The sequence below is a fragment of the Mastigoproctus giganteus genome, chromosome 4 (genome assembly GCF_048544385.1).
Source record: "Mastigoproctus giganteus isolate SK-2022 chromosome 4, ASM4854438v1, whole genome shotgun sequence".
In the NCBI taxonomy this organism is placed as follows: Eukaryota; Metazoa; Arthropoda; class Arachnida; order Uropygi; family Thelyphonidae; genus Mastigoproctus; species Mastigoproctus giganteus.
This window is the reverse complement of record NC_143578.1, coordinates 141,474,138-141,491,213: the sequence shown is the minus strand read 5'-3', so window position 1 is coordinate 141,491,213 and position 17,076 is coordinate 141,474,138. Positions and strand designations below refer to the sequence as shown.

Below are 17,076 nucleotides of genomic sequence, written 5' to 3'. Positions count from 1 at the left end.
ACTGTGGTCACTGCCACCTAGTGGTTCATTTACCTGCAGATTCCTAATGCATGAAGAATCACTACTGATAATCAAATCAAGAGTATTACTCCCTCTAGTTGCCTCCCGAACATGCTGATGTAGAAAACAATCATCCAATAAATCCACAAAAGCCTTGCTAGTGTGTGTGACCAGCCCCAAATTCCAGTCAATATCTGGGAAATTAAAATCCCCCATTATAAGACTCTTATTTACTGGCCCACTCTATTTACCTGTACAAAGGGTACTAGGAAAGTTTTGCAATATGACGCAACAATGAATCACAGGAAGCTGCATGTTGCTGCATGTTGAGACATGTTCATACGTGCATAGTAGCCGCCACGCCAAGTCGATGGGCTCAGTTATTCATTAGTAGTGAGAGTGTAAAGTGCTTGCGATGGCATCGCAATTTCGTGCGTGGTTTAACCATAGACCAGTGCTTAGAAGAAATGACTCTTGCACTACATGATGATTGTCCACATCGTACAACGATATTCAGGTGGTATAGAGAATTCCAAAAGGGGAAATTTCACTCTGGAGGATTCTGAGAGGCCGGGAAGGCCACGAACGTCAGTTACGGAGGAAAACGTTACTGCTGTGAGGAAAATGCTTGACGAAATCAGGCGAGTGACCTACCAACAGATAGAGGATACTTTGGGCCTAAATGCACCAGCAATTCGTTCGATTCTGCAAGATCATTTGCACGTGAAGAAACTTTGTTCTCTCTGGGTGCCGCATCAACTGACTGAAGAGCAGATGACACGACGTGTGACTTGGTGCCGGGAGATGTTAAAAAGGTTTGATAAGGGACAATCTCCGTATGTGAACAACATCGTGACGGGTGACGAGACTTGGCTGTACTATTACGATCTGCCGACGAAGGCTCAACACAAAGTTTGGGTCTTTGATGATGACGACACATCCGTAATTGTCAGAAAATCCCCATCTCTAAAGAAGAAAATGATAGCTGTATTTTTCAAATCGAGTGGAATTGTGGAACGTGTCGTTTTGGACACGCAGAAGACAGTCACAGCTAAGTGGTATACTGAACAATGCCTGCCTAAAGTCATTGGATCTATGAAGAACCTGCGGCCAAAGTCAAGAATGGACACCTGGTACCTCCATCACGATAATGCTGCAGCTCACCGCGCCAAAGCCTGCACCGAATATTTGACCACGACAGGACTGAAACTTCTCGAGCACCCTCCCTAAAGTCCAGACCTTGCTCCCTGCGACTTTGCACTGTTCCCGCATGTGAAAATGAAGCTAAAAGGGAGGCGGTTTTCCAGTGATGAGGACCTTCTACGGGCTTGGGACAACGAGTGTGCTTTACTCCCTAGTGAAACTTGGCAGAACTGGTTTAAAGATTGGTTTCGGAGGATGGAGAGGTGTATTGAATGTAGAGGAAATTACTTTGAAAAAATTAAATAAACAAAGCTGTATTGCCAAACTTTCGTAGTACCATTTGTACAGTTTCTTATTATACTCATCAGACCTATTGCACACTCCTACTCCCAATTTTGATCTCCCAATGCTAATGTCACACCAAACTGACTCGACACTGCACTGTCCAGCAATGTCGACTGGCTTTACTTCCTTGGATTTTGTGTATTTCTTAACTAATAGCATAACCCCTCCTCCCTTCCTATCCTGTCTATCCTTTCTGTAGACATTGTTCTCCCCAAATTCCAGTTCTGCATTCCTTATATCTGTGACATCTGTCTCTGAAATCCCCACAATATCTGCCTTTGATGTTTTGAGCAATATCCCAAATTCATCAAATTTATTTACTAAACTTCTAGCATTGGTGTACACACAAGTATACATGCACCTATTCTTTTTCTTAGCTACCCTAACACAACCCATGTGTTTATTGGTACCCCAATGATTCCCAGCAGTCTCTGAAATATCCTGCTTTTTTTTTCCAGGCTGCGGCTCATTCCAATAGAAGCAGTGCAAGAATCTCTTTCACTTCTGCCAGTGGCTACTGTTAATCTATTAGTCCTTGTATCCCCCCCCCAATCTAGCAGTTTTCCGACCCACCTAACACTGCCTCGATAGCATCAGCAAACATTCTTGCACCCTTTCTATTTAAGTGTATCCCATTCCTGTAGAAGCAGTCTCTCCTGTTAACAAGTACAGACCAGGCTGAAAAAAAATTCTACCCCTTGAGCCTTGCACAATCTTTCCAGGGCCGAATTGATCAACAGGCCTCTCATCATATACATCATATACTCCCTCCTATCGTGTCTGGGCAGAATTGCAGACACTTTCAAATTCAACCCTAATTCACGGCTTTTTTTGAACAGTGACCTGTACTTGTTAAGTAATTCCGCCGGTCTCCTACACTTAATATCATTAGTGCCAACGTGTACAACTATATCACCTTTTGTACCCTTAAAAGATGATATCTGCTCTACATCGTCATCAACCTTTGCCCCTGGCAGACATACCCTGGTCCTGTTCCGTCTATCCCTTTTACAAAGCATGTTTCCCGTTTCCCTGACAATAGAGTCACCAACAACAACTACTAGTTCCTTTGGGACCAGCGCATTCTGCCTTGGGGGCTGCCGCTGTGTTGTGTGATGACCAAGTGCAAGCTCTGGCATTGGTGTGGGCATCTGAGAGCTTGATGGGCCCCTGATTTTTAATCCTTCGAGGGCATCCACCCTGTCCTTCAAGCTCTCATATAGTCCCATAAGAACGCTGAGTTGTCGCCTGATTTCCTTACACTCCTTGCATCGTGCGCGCACACATAAAGACAACCCCCATGGCAGTATCATGTCCCGTACCCGACTGCTCCACAAACATCAAGCAAGCAGTGCATTTTAATAGGCTGTGATTCAGAGGGCAACTGCTCCCCCTCAGTTCTCCCCTGAGCCACAGCACTTCCATTAGCTTGAGCCTTTTGCTTTGCTGCTCTGGTCTGAGTCATGATTTCGATTTAATTTCAATAAAATTTCAATTTCAGTACAAAATTAAAACCCTGAACTTATATCTAAACACAGTTATAACGCTATATTTATGTTTCAGTATCGAGTGTTATCTACGAAATTCCTTTATATAACTTCCGTATCAAGTTAAGTATTAATTATTTATTTTTTACTAATTATTTATGTTACGTAACCCAAGTCGTTATATGTATAGTTAAAAGTACAATTTATTTGACAATATTATGTAATGTACTATACTATATTAAGCTCATGCTATCTATTTCGAGATATTTTGTATCGCGTAATAGTGGTGGCAATTACGAACGATAAACACGTGGATTTGATACCCTTTCCGATACTAAGTAATACCTACAAAATCTCTATCTAAGTTACTTTAATCTAAGTATCGTAAATAGGAATATAAAGCTACTCTAGAAAATAAGTTAATATGCCAATTTAAGCTAATAAAACAGAAAATAAATCAGAAAAAACTTGTCTGTTCCAGGAGCGGCAAAAATGTACATCCACACAGGCTGCGCTCGTGAAACATCCTGATATATCTGGATGTTTTATCTGGATTTATCTGGGTTTATCTGGATATATCTAATCATGATATATCTTTCTTCGAAATTGAAAACATGGGAAAGCAGTAAGGGGAACCAAGAGATCTATTTTGTAATTTAAAAAATTTGCGATATGTCAGCTTACTCTCATTCATATGAACAGACGCAGATTAAAAAACCACCACATTGAGCAATGTATACATAAACCATTTGGAATGGATTTCAAATTAGCACACTTCAAAATTCATAAATTCAAGAATGTTAGTATCACAATTGTTACTGGAATTAAATGTACTAGCAAATAGGCTTATTACACAGCATTTCTAGAATTAGAAATAATTATTATTCCTTATTCTTATTCTTAGCAATGGCAATCTAAGCAAGGGAAATAGCATACATAACCTATTTAAACTCAGCCTAAAATATTCAACTGAGAGAAAGGGCAAATAAGAAAAAAAAATGAGTCAACAAATCACGTAAAAATACTGACAGCAAATCAAATAAAAATACAGGCAACCAAAAACTCCATTTCAACAAATGCAGAAAGATTGGGATCATGCTATCCATTGCAAAAAAATGTTTGTTTTTCATTTGTGGTGTAATATTTGTGCCTGCTGTACTGACAGAATTATTGTAGTATCATACATTTCACATAAACAGCAACATTTAAATTTATTAATGTTGTTTCTATTCAGTTGTTTTTTATAGTCATGGCACTGTCAGCATTAATAATTATAACAAATGTGTTTACCTAGAATTCTGGCTGTCATCTATTTATATTTCATTTAAACAATCAGAATAAACTGTGTTTATGTTCAGTATTTAATGGCTATCAGTGTTTTCTTTTTTTCTTTGTCTTCCTCTTCCAATTACAATGTTCTCAATGCACAACTCTGTTTTCCAATTTTAAAATTGGTTTCCTCTCTGTATTGCCATCTATTTATGCTTTTTATAAATTATCTCAAAATTAATTGATCTTTATTTTTGCTAATGGCAGACTGCATTTTTTTTTCAGTGTAGAAATCACAAAATAACATATACAGGTATTTCTCGATTTATGTCGGGGTTAGTTTCCTTGGGGAGACAGGCACAAATGGAATTCTCCAAGGTTCAGTTCTTTCCCCCACTCTTTTCCTCTTGTATATTAACGACCTTCTTCCATTGACTGGAAATCCTATCCATAGTTTTGCCGGTGATAGCACATTGCATTCCACTTTTCCATTTTGAAAAACCTTGCCCTGCTCTATCAGGGCAAACCTTGCCCTGCAGATATCATCTTTTAAGGGCACAAAAGGTGATATAGTTATACACGTTGGCACTAATGATATTAAGAGTAGGAGACCGGCGGAATTACTTAACAAGTACAGGTCACTGTTGAAAAAAGCCGTGAATTTGGTTTGAATTTGAAAGTTTCTGCAATTCTGCCCAGACACGATAGGAGGGAGTATATGGTGAGAGCCCTGTTGATCAATTCGGCCCTGGAAAGATTGTGCAAGGCTCAAGGGGTAGAATTTTTTTCAGCCTGGTCTGTACTTGTTAACAGGAGAGACTGCTTCTACAGGGATACGATACACATAAATAGAAAGGGTGCAAGAATGTTTGCTGATGCTATCGAGGCAGTCTCAGGTGGGTCAGAAATCTGCTAGATTGGGGGGATACAAGGACTAATAGATTAATAGTAGCCACTGGCAGAGGTGAAAGTGATTCTTGCACTGCTTCTATTGGAATGAGCAGCAGCCTGGAAAATGGGATGCAGGATATTTCAGAGACTGCTGGGAGTCATTGGGGTACAAGTAAACACATGGGTTGAGTTAGGGTAGCTAAGAAAAAGAACAGGTGCATGTATACTTGCGTGTACACAAATGCTAGGAGTTTGGTAAATAAATTTGATGAATTTGAGGTATTGCTCAAAGCATCAAAGGCGGATATTGTTGGGATATCAGAGACGTGGTGTCACACAGATATAAGTAATGCAGAACTGGAATTTGGGGAGTACAACATCTACAGAAAGGATAGACAGGATAGGAAGGGAGGAGTGGTTATGCTATTAGTTAAGAAACACATAAAATCCAAGAAAGTGAAGCCAGTCGATATCGCTGGACAGTGCAGTGTTGAGTCAGTTTGGTGTGACATAACCATTGGGAGATCAAAATTGAGAGTAGGCGTGTGCTATAGGCCTAATGACTCTGATGAGTATAATAAGAAACTGTACAGGGAAATAGAGTGGGCCAGTAAATCAGAGAGTCTTATAATGGGGGATTTTAATTTCCCAGATATTGACTGGAATTTGTGGGTTAGTCACTCACACACTAGCAAGGCATTTGTGGATTTATTGGATGATTTTTTTCTAAATCAGCATGTTCGGGAGGCAACTAGAGGGAGCAATACTCTTGATTTGATTATCATTAGTGATTCTTCATGCATTAAGAATCTGCAGATACACTAGGTGGCACTGATCACAGTGTGCTGAAGTGGGATTTACTCAAGGAGGTAACTACCATCAGGGGTAAAGGGAAGGGTTATTGCTTTCGTAAAAGTGACTACGATGGTCTGAGACAGTATTTAAATTCTATACAGTGGGACCAACAGATGATGTTACCAACATCAAACTCAAAATGGGAAGCATTCAAAGAACTTATCTTGGAATCTACTAGGCTTTACATACCAACTAAGAAATATTGTTCAAGGTTCAGGCCTAAATGGATGTCAGATGAACTAATGTGACATATGGCAGAGAAGAAAATGCATGGGATACATATAAATTAACATGTGACACAGAAGCCTATGATAGATATAAGTTGATCTGTAACCAAGTTACAAAGGAGGTTAGGCAGGCGAAGGCAGATTACGAGATATCTTTGGCAAGGGATGCAAAGAAAAACAGCAAGGAGTTCTTTACTTATGTAAACTCTAGAAGGAAGGGGATGAATCGGATTGGTCCACTTGATATCGATGGTTCAACTGTTCATGATCCTGCTCAGGTAGCTAACAAACTAAATCAATATTTTGCATCTACATTCACACATGAGGAGTTATTCAGGAAGGGGAATGCTATAGATGAAGTAAACACTGGCAGTGAGCTAGATGATCTTGTCATAATTGAGAGTAAAGTGGAGGATAAATTGTTGAAGATAAATACAAGAAAGGCACCTGGGGTGGATGGGATCTATCCAGTTATATTAAAGGAGGCAGCAAAGGAAGTAAGCAGTCCGTTAGCCATAATTATGAGAGCTTCCTTGGACTCAGGGGAGGTACCCACAGACTGGAGTTGTGCAAATGTAACCCCAATTCACCCGTGAGTTTAACTTCTGTTCCAAGAAAATTAATGGAAGCACTGGTTAAAGAAGCACTGCAGGATCATCTTGACAAGAATTCAGTTATAGCTCAGACACAGCATGGTTTTGTTAAGGGAGGGTCTTGCCTGACCTATTTAATTAATTGGATACTATGATGTAGTCACAAAGGAACTGGATGCAAATAATAATTTTGATATCATATATTTGGATCTTAGAAAGGCTTTTGATACTGTTGCACATGAAAAACTGGTGCACAAATTGGAGCAGTGTGGCATTGGTGGCATATTGTTGCTATGGATAAAGGGATGGTTGAGTGGTAGAAGACAGAGAGTGGTAATTAATGGACACTGCTCATCATGGACTAATGTTATTAGTGGAGTCCCTCAGGTTTCAGTGTTGGGTCCATTGTTGTTTTCTGTATTTATAAATAATAATGACGATGGTATATCAATCTTAATGTCCAAGTTTGCAGACGATACGAAGGTTGGTAGGGTTGTTAAGGACACTACTGACACTGCTGCAACTGGATCTGGAAAGGTTGAGCAGATGGGCTGAGAAGTGCCAAATGAAGTTTAACATTGACAAATGTAAAGTACTATATATGGAAAACAGCAACCCCAGAGCAACGTATCAACTCTGTGGTACTACACTGACAGTGGTAGAGAATGAAAAGGACCTGGGGGTAATTGTGCAGGCAGATATGAAGTTCTCTGAGCAGTGCAGACGGGCTGCAAGAGTGGCTCGTGGTGTCTTATCAATGATATAAAGGAATTTTTCTAGCAGGGATAGGGAGGTGATTATTCCCTTTTTACCTGGAGCTTTCTTAGCATCAAGATTTGTTAAAATCCTTCTTACATCCTTTTGACGGAAGACCACAGGAGGTATTGAATGGTGCGTGTTGGGAATGGTGGCAGGTGTTTAATCATGATCATTAAAACAGGAGTTGGAAAATAAGGCAATGGTCAGGCCGCACCATGAGTACTGTATAAAGAGGCCTCATTTCAAGAAGGATGTAGAGCTGCTGGAACGAGTACAGAGAAGGGCAACAAGGTTAGTGAACAGAACAAAGGGTTGCTCTTACGAAGAAAGGCTTAAGTTTTGCAAATTATAGTGTCTCGAGACTAGGCACCGTCGAGGTGATCTCATAGAGGTGTACAAAGCCTTGAATGGTTTGAGCATGCTGAATGCTGATGGGATACTGCCTCTTGCTCAGAATAATCACCTGAGAGAGCATAAATTCAAACTGAGGAAAGACAGATGTAGGATAGATGTGGGGAAATTTGCCTTTAGCCTGCGGGTAGATGGTTGGTGGAACAGACTTCCATCCCTTGTTGTGGAAGTTTATAGCCTAAATAAATTTAAGGCTCAGCTGGACAGGTATTTCGGAAGAAAGGAGGGGTGAAGTGGAAGGGGTTTTTTTTTGGCTGATGCTGCACATAAGCTTGCTTTCTTGCATCATATGCCTCTGCTAATGTTAATGCTAAACAAGTGGAGAAATACCATCAGGACCTGGAGCTTTCTTAGCATCAAGATTTGTTAAAATCCTTCTTACATCCTTTTGACGGAAGACCACAGGAGGTACTGAATGGAGCGTGTTGGGAATGGTGGCAGGTGTTTTATCATGATCATTAAAACAGGAGTTGGAAAAAAAATGGGATGCTAGCAGGTCAGCTTTATCCTTGGCTGAAGTGACAACAGAACCAACTGGTTAGGACAAAGGTGGGAGTAGAGATGGGCAAAATTTGCGGCCAATAGCTTTGGCAAGAGACCAGAATACTCAGCTACCATTAGGGCAAGAAGCAAGTTTTCTACTCTTAGTCTGTTCCAATTCTAGTTTGGACTGCTAATTAATAAACGTTTCATACCTGTTAAGCAATATTGTTCAAGGTTTAGGCCTAAATGGTTGTCAAATGAACTAATGAGACTCGTTGCAGAGAAGAGAAATGCATGGGATGCATATAAATTATCAGGTGACACAGAAGCCTATGATATATATAATCTAGTCTGTAATCAAGTCACAAAGGAGGTTAGGCAGGTGAAGGCAGATTTTGAGAAATCTTTGCAAAGGATGCAAAGAAAAACAGCAAGGATTTTTTTACTTATATAAATTCTAAAAGGAAGGGGGTAAATCTGATTGGTCCACTTGATATCGATGGCTCGATTGTTGATGATCCTGCTCAGATAGCAAACAAACTGAATGAGTATTTTGCATCTACTTTCACACATGAGGGGTTATTAAGGTTTGAAAATGCCACAAGGTTATGAAATTGTAACAGGGTTCTTAATAATTTCGTAATAACTGAGAACAAAGTAGAGGAGAAATTGTTGAAGTTAAACATAAGAAAGGCACCTGGGATGGATGGGATCTATCCAGTTATATTAAAGGCGGCGGCAAAGGACGAAAGCGAACCCTTAGCCATAATTATGAGAGCATCCTTGGACTCAGGGGAGGTCCCCACAAACTGGAGATGTGCAAATTTGTCCCCAATTCACAAAGGGGGGATCGAAGGGTGACATGAGCAATTATAGACCAGTTATTTTAACTTCTGTTCCGGGTAAAATAGAGTCGCTGGTTAAAGATGCATTGCAGGATCATCTAGACAAGACTGCATCAATAATTTAGACACAGCATGGGTTTGTTAAGGGAAAGTCTTGTCTGACAAATTTGATTGGTTATTATGATGTGGTTACAAAGGAACTGGATGCAAAAAATAATTTTTATATTAGCTAATGCTAATATAGTAGAGGCATATAATGCAAGAAAGTAAACTTATGTAGCATCAGCCAAAAAAAAACCTGCTCTCATTTCACCCCTCCCTTCGGTCCAAATACTTGTCCAGCTGAGCCTTAAATTTATTTATTCTATCAACTTCCGCAACAAGGGATGGAAGTCTGTACCACCAACCAACTACCCGCTGGCTAATGGCAAATTTTTGCACATCATTTACTTGGATTTCAGGAAAGCTTTTGACACTGTTACGCATGGAAGACTACTGTACAAATTGGAGCAGAATGGTATTAAGGGTAAGTTGCTACAATGGATAAAAGGATGGTTGATTGGGAGAAGACAGAGGGTGGTAATTAATGGGTGCTGCTCTTCGTGGACTAATGTTATTAGTGGAGTCCCACAGGGTTCGTCTTGGGTCCTCTGTTGTTTTGTATATTTATCAATGATATTGATGGAGGTACATCAGGCTTACTATCGAAGTTTGTAGATGATACAACGGTTGGCAGGGTTGTTAATGACAGTAATGACAGTATGCTGCTGCCACAGAATCTAGAAAAGTTGAGCAGATGGGCTGAGAAGTGACAAATGAAGTTTAACATTGAAAAATGCAAAGTACTGCATATGGGTAGAAGTCACCACAGAGAAACGTACCAACTGTGTGGTACTACACTTAAGGTGGTAGGAAATGAAAAAGACCTGGGAGTAATTATGCAGTCAGATATGAAGTTTTCTGAGCAATGCAGACAAGCTGCCAAGATAGGTCGTGGGGTGTTGTCAATGATATATAGGAATTTTGCTAGCAGGGAAAAGGATGTGATTGTCCCTCTGTATAAGGCAGTAGTCAGGCCATGCCTTGAGTACTGTGTTCAGGTCTGGAGGCCTCATTTTAGGAAGGATGTAGATTTTCTTGAGCATGTACAGAGAAGGGCAACAAGATTGGTGAGAGGAATGAAGGGATCCTCTTACCAGGAGAGGCTTAAGTTCCTGCCAATTGCAACAGCTGGAGACTAGGCACCTGTGAGGTGATCTGTTTTCAGGGTATAAGGCCTTGAATGGGTTGAGCACGCTGAATTCTAATGGGATTTTTCCACTTTTTCAGTTTACGAGCCTATGGGAGAATAAATTGAGGAAGGAGAGATATAGAATAGATGTGCGGAAATTTGTCTTTAGCCAGTTGGTGGTTAATTGCTGGAACAAATTTGGTTGATAGGTTTATTTATCCTATCAACTTCCATCTGTCGTTGTGGAAGTTGGTAGGTTAAATAAATTTAAGGAGGAACTGGACAGGCATTTGGGGGGAATGGTGTAATTTTTTTTTTTTTTTTTTTAGCTAATGCTGCATAAGCTCATACACTTGCTTTCTTGCATCACATGCCACTACTACTACTGCTTTACAATTTTTGAAAGCTTTGGTGTAGGCAGAAAATGAATCTGAAGATTTGGAAACAAGCCAAATATGATATGCAACGTTCTTCTCTTGAACAGCAGCACATTTATTGGGAAACCAAGGTTTACATAAAGGATGAGATTTTAAAGTCAAGTGTGGAATAAAGGATTCCATTCCTTCACTGACACAATCTGAGCAAATGTTGACATCAGAAGTTTTGAAACAGTAATCTGACCAAGGAAAAGAACAATACAAGGTTGGGAATAGCCATGAGATAAAGGCTCCATTGGAGAAGAGACAATCACCAAGTTGTGTTCTTAGGTGCCTAAAGGACCACTCTCTTTGACCGTGTACTTAGAAGGGTTGTGCGCCAACCGGGCTAGCCGAGTGGGTAAAGTACCTGCCCGGCAACCCAAAGGTCTCGGGTTCGATTCCCGCCTCGGGCTTGGATCAAAGTACTGCAAAAACCTTGGGAGGTGCAATATGGCCACAGAAGCCGATGTGCCAACAACTACCAAATCAATCAATCAGAAGGGTTGTTTGTGAGAAAAAGATCAAGCATGTTGGCTGCATGGTTAGGATTGTCCGGTATTCTTGTAAGTAAATGAACATTGAACAGATTCAAGTTCATTGAACAGATTCTTCAAGGTCATTAGTAATTGCCTGAGCATCTCCACCAGCTGGGTCGGTGACTAGAAAACGGAAGCCAGCTGGAGTTGTGCACATTAAAATCACCAAGGAAAATTACCTCAGTTAGGAAAGTTGGACTGGAGAAAGTCAAGTTGCAAAGAGAGGAAGTCAAAGAGCTCCAATTGATTAGTGGAGTTGGGAGAATGGTAGAGACAATAGATGAATTTGACAGAATGAGGTAGAGTGATTTAAGCCAGAGAAGATCGAAAAGAGGAGATTCCAAATTACCAAGTCTCTGACAGGGAATATCGGAACGGACATATGCACATGTACCACCTTTTTGAGGCTAAAGCAATTTGGGCAACTAAGATGAGCAGTGGTTGAATCAACCAATAACTGAGATTCAGTCAGACAAAGTACATGGGGTTTGGCAAACTACAAGTGGAAATGGACATCGTTCAGATTAGAATTGAGACCATGTATATTTTTTAAATTAACTAGGAAGTGTTTGGGAGGTTTAGATCTTTTCGCAGATAAGCTTATTCTATTAGTTTGACAATTCATGGTGTATACAATAGTAAGAAAAAGTGGAGAGGGAGGACAAGCTGTATGAAGTAATAAAATTTTTGGATATGGCGTACACATGGGAAGAATATACCCAGATCCTTGACATAACGTGGCCTCGACAATTCCCCCCCTCCCCCCTCATACACACTACTCGGACTCTCTCCAGTTACTATCTGTCAGAGTAGAATTAGCAAGATTATACACTAGCTGATCTGGAAACCTCCTAGAGTTACCAATAGGTTCAGTCCAGTGTACTAACTAGCGGCCGGCCTGCATATACCATTTTAGAGCTGTGCCCTTAAAATGTAAGGAAGATTGTATCTCACCGTGACATTCATCATAATCTCAAAGGTCATCAGTCATACTGCATAATGGGAGAGAAGGGGAAGGGTTGACCGGAACTTAGCTCTGGAGACTAAACATGGGTTCCACCACTTCAAGCCTCCAATAAGCAAAGTGGTGGTATTTCACCGGTTGTTGCCTTGTAACACAGAGTAGTGGCATTCCCCCATGTGGTGTGGGTGCCACACCTCGATCCCTGCTTACGTTGATTCACACCTGGGTGGTCACCAACAGTGTGCATGTGCATGGAGGTTATACCCAGGGTCACTAACAGTCCCACTGTTGTGAATGTGCAAGCAGAAGATTAGGCTGGCACAGACCGTCCGGACTTCGCCAAAATTGGGTTCATTGACTTGAATGTCACCCGAATATCAGTTCAATCAGCGTTTTAGTCTCCCAGGTAGCAAGTACAGCTTGCCCTGGCATATCTGAGAGAATGTCTGTGACAACCTCAAAGACCGAACTTTTCGAATATCTGCTACCAATGCCTTAAATGCCGATCTCCAGGTAATTCTCCAGTGCGGCAAAGACAACTTAGTTGATTTCAATCCTTCTAAATCTCAGTCTTGTTTTATATCTCGCAAAAATGATTCTTCTGGTCCTATGCTTATCTTTGATTACCCTTTGATTTCTAGGCAAAATGATGTATCTCTTTTGGGGATTACCCTGACTTCTGATCTCTCTCCTGACACAAGAACGTTACAAATATTGCTTCCTCTGCATCTGAAAAACCTGGTTTTCTTTCTTGCTCTTGGCATTACTTTTCTTCCAAACAGCTGATCACTCTATAAATTGCAAATCCGTCTTACCATGGAATATTGTTCCCACATCTGGGGCGGTGCCCCTAAAACCTCTCTCTCCAGCTTATAGATTCCATTCAACAGAGGGCAGTTAGGTTAATTAATGACTCCTCTCTAACAGAGTCTCTCCACTCTCTGTCTCATAGACGTACTGTTTCTGCTGTATGCCTTTTCTACAGATACTTCCATGGGCACTGTTCTTCTGAATTGGCTTCTATAATTCCCGCCCTCTCTTTCAAAACAATCTGAACACGTGCTGCCACCAGCCAACATCCATTTACTGCCCAACTTCAAACTCACAGAACCAACTTTTCATCATCCTCATTTATTCATTCGACCGCCGTTTTCTGGAACAACCTTCCTTCATATGTATTTCCTGAAAATTAGTCTACAGAAGTTCATCTAATGTCAACAAATATCTTCTTTCATCTTCTCAACGTACAACCCAAGCATGGTACTAAGTACTACAGGTTCTAATACCTGTTGTGTTTGGGATTTTCAATAAAAAATGAAACTCACCAAAATGGAACCCTTTATATAATCGAGTCAATCAGAAATCACAGGGTTAGGTTCCGGGCACCAAAAATTTTGCATACTACTTTGCATCGATTGTTTTATTTTATTAGCATTCTTCATAGTGTAGTAATAGTTGACGGAGGCATATTCATAGCCCTACACACATTAGGGTGGCTTTCAGCAGATTCCATCCTCCAAATATTGTACTAGGATTCAATGAACTTCTTTTACCAGACATGGCGGGTGCAATATGGCCTGAGGAGCCCTTGTGCCAAAAATAACAATAACAATAATGGGCATAGGATTTATTTATTCTATTAAATTAAAAACTTTAGAACACGATTGGCAAAATCTGCACACGGATATCACTATTAATTTTATTCAATATATAAAAGCACAATTAATAAAAAATTCTACCATAATAAATTTCCAACGTGGGAATAGCGTAAACAACAACCAACTGAATGGTTCACCGTATGGACCTTTACTATCCGGATCCACGAGTGTTTAGTTTGAGGGCAGGAATCTTTCTCGTCTCTGATACGGATGTGCTAATTGTGAATTGCCTCAGATTGTCCTAAATCATGTGAACAGTGGATAGCACAGTATGATGTCGATAAATTTTGTCTGACGATTTTAAACTTTCAATTTATAAAAAATTTGCGAAAAAAAAAAAAAATTGAAAAACAAAATAAATAAATAAAAATGGCATTATGGTTAGTGATTGGTGCTATTGCGAATTGGCGGAAATCGGACCAGCGCAAAACGAGGGCTACCTGTACTCTGTGTTACGTTGAACTATTTAAGCATGCCATCACAATCTTCTGAAGGCCTCTCTGTTGCTGGCGCCTCCGTAGCCAGGTGGGCAGGAGCAGCAGTGCATAGCACACGCTTCTTGATTAGACCGGGGTTCGAGCCCGTGACCACCAAATACGGAGGATGCGGAAAGGTCAGGAAATGATCACCGCATATCCCCGGAGCAATATGGCCTTAGTTGTTAATGCTCCTAAAAACCAAATAACAAATAACAAACAAGCCTCTCTGTTGCTGAAAATTGAGAAATTAGTAGACCTTACTGAAGAAAATCAGATTAAAAATAGGAAACCCATACAAATAAGTTAGCTTCCAACTGTTCCATGTGTTGTTTATGGGTTTTTGTTTTATTAAAGGATTTTTTGGTGTTATCATGACTAAATGGAAAAAACTGATATAAAGAAGTATTGGTCTATCTACAGGCAACATTCATTTTAGAAGAATGTATTTAGCAGGAAGGGATATTTATAAACATTTTGGATGTCACATCGCTGTCCATGTACAAAAAGACAAGTAAAAGGAATTCAAAATATATACTCTAAAATAAAAAAATATTTTCGGATATCTAGATGGAAAATTTTGTGGAAAAAAAATTTTTCAAGGAAGAAATTTTGCTTTAGAGCTTTTAACATGTTTGCTTCCACCTTTATTTCAGGGAGTGCATTTAGTGTGACATAATTTTAGGTATGTTGAAAAATAAAAACATTCCAAAAATGTATAAATAATCATCGTAAAAGTCCGGAATTCAATAGTTAAAAGTGAATGCTTACTTTTGGACTGAGCTGTAAATCAGAACAGAACTTAAAAAAAATTTATTGAAAGTTTATTCTATGTATATAAACTGTCCTCAACACAAGCAAAAAAGAAAATAAAACTGTTTCAAGTACTGTTATGCTTATAGCCCAGATTTTTCAGTCAGTTCACACAGTGTGCTGACAGAATTGTGCAGTTAATTTCACCTGCCCTTATATTTTTACACCACTCATTGATTGCTTAATGACTGCCTATATGTGGTGTGGCACGTTGGGTGCTACTATGCATTACTACAGAGATCATGTTGAACTGTGTTCTTGTGGTATTTTTTCATGGTATTTTCTTTATTTTTATTAGTTTTAGTGTAAACTTAAAAATAAATTTTTTGAACATCCTATTTCAACTTTTTTTCTTTTTTTCATGAAACCCCCATACACCAAAGGTATTAGAAGCTATACTACTTACTACTTGTGTGCAGATTAAAGATTGAGAATATAGAAAATACTTGTTGATATCAGACTTAAATTTGCATAGATTGTAATTTTCTGATAGCACATGTGAAGGAATGTTGTTCCAGAAAACAGTATAAGAGATAAATAAGAAAAGGTTGCTTCTGTGGGTTTTTGGATTGGACAGTAAATGAATGCTGATTGCTGGCGTGCAAAATCTATGACACAGATAATAAGAGGTGGGTCATTAATTAACCTAACTGTCCCCTTTTGAACAGAGCATAAAAGATTGAGAGAGGTTGAGGGCACTGCCCAAGATTTGTGAACAATATTTCATGGTAAAGTGGATTTGAGATTTGCGTAGAGTGAATAGTATCTAGAAGAAAAGTAACCTCAAGAAAGAAAGAGAAAACTTTTTTTTTAATACAGACAAGGCAATATTTATGCTTAGGCTGTGTTTATGCCAAGAACTCTGGGTAAACCCAGTAAAGAAAAGTGAATTTGTTTGGAAATCTAAGTGTAACCAACGATGAGAATAGAAGCAGTAAGATTCTTTTCACAAAAAATAAAACAATTAATATACATACAATACAAACAATGAATATAGCTTGCTTCAGAAATTTGTTTTTAAAAGAAAACCCTAAACACAAAAGGTATTAGAACCTATAGTACTTAGTACCGTACTTGGGTTGGAGGTTGAGAAGACGAAAGAAGATATTTGTTGACATTAGACTTGAAATATATGCACAAAATTTAAAATATATGTTTAGAAAAATTTTGAAAATGACAGTGAATAAAAGTATCTAATATTTATACTCATTTTGGCTCCTGTGGTCCCATGTCACTGTCTTTGCAACTCTGATTTGCACTGCCACAACCATCACTACTGCTGGGTTGGGTAAAATTCCCTCATTTTCACACTGTTAAAATGCAGCAGTCTGAAACCTTCCTTTCTTTCTTACTTACAGAAAAGTGAATTTGTTTGGAAATCTAAGTTTGGAAATGTATGTGTTTGTTTTAAATAACAAAGCATTTTTTTAAATATTTCATTTTTTATTTAAAAATGAAAAGTTTCATACATTAAATATTGCAATTCATTCAGAAAAGATGAAATACAGTAAAGTGTCAGTTATCCAAAATAATTAATTTTAGACCTCTTCTGGATAGCCAGATTTTCCGGATAATCGAATGCAAGGTAAGATTAAATAAATTCTGTTATAATGTATTAAGGTAAAAGAAAAATACTTTAAATATTGTGAAAAAAATGAATTTATTTAATTT

General features: G+C 39.1%; 1 protein-coding gene across 3 annotated transcripts in view; it reads left to right on the top strand.

Moving 5' to 3' along the window:
• Positions 1-17,076, top strand: part of Dbct (Dihydrolipoamide branched chain transacylase E2) — a 561,035-nt gene that overhangs the window by 502,932 nt on the left and 41,027 nt on the right. The window lies entirely within an intron of this gene.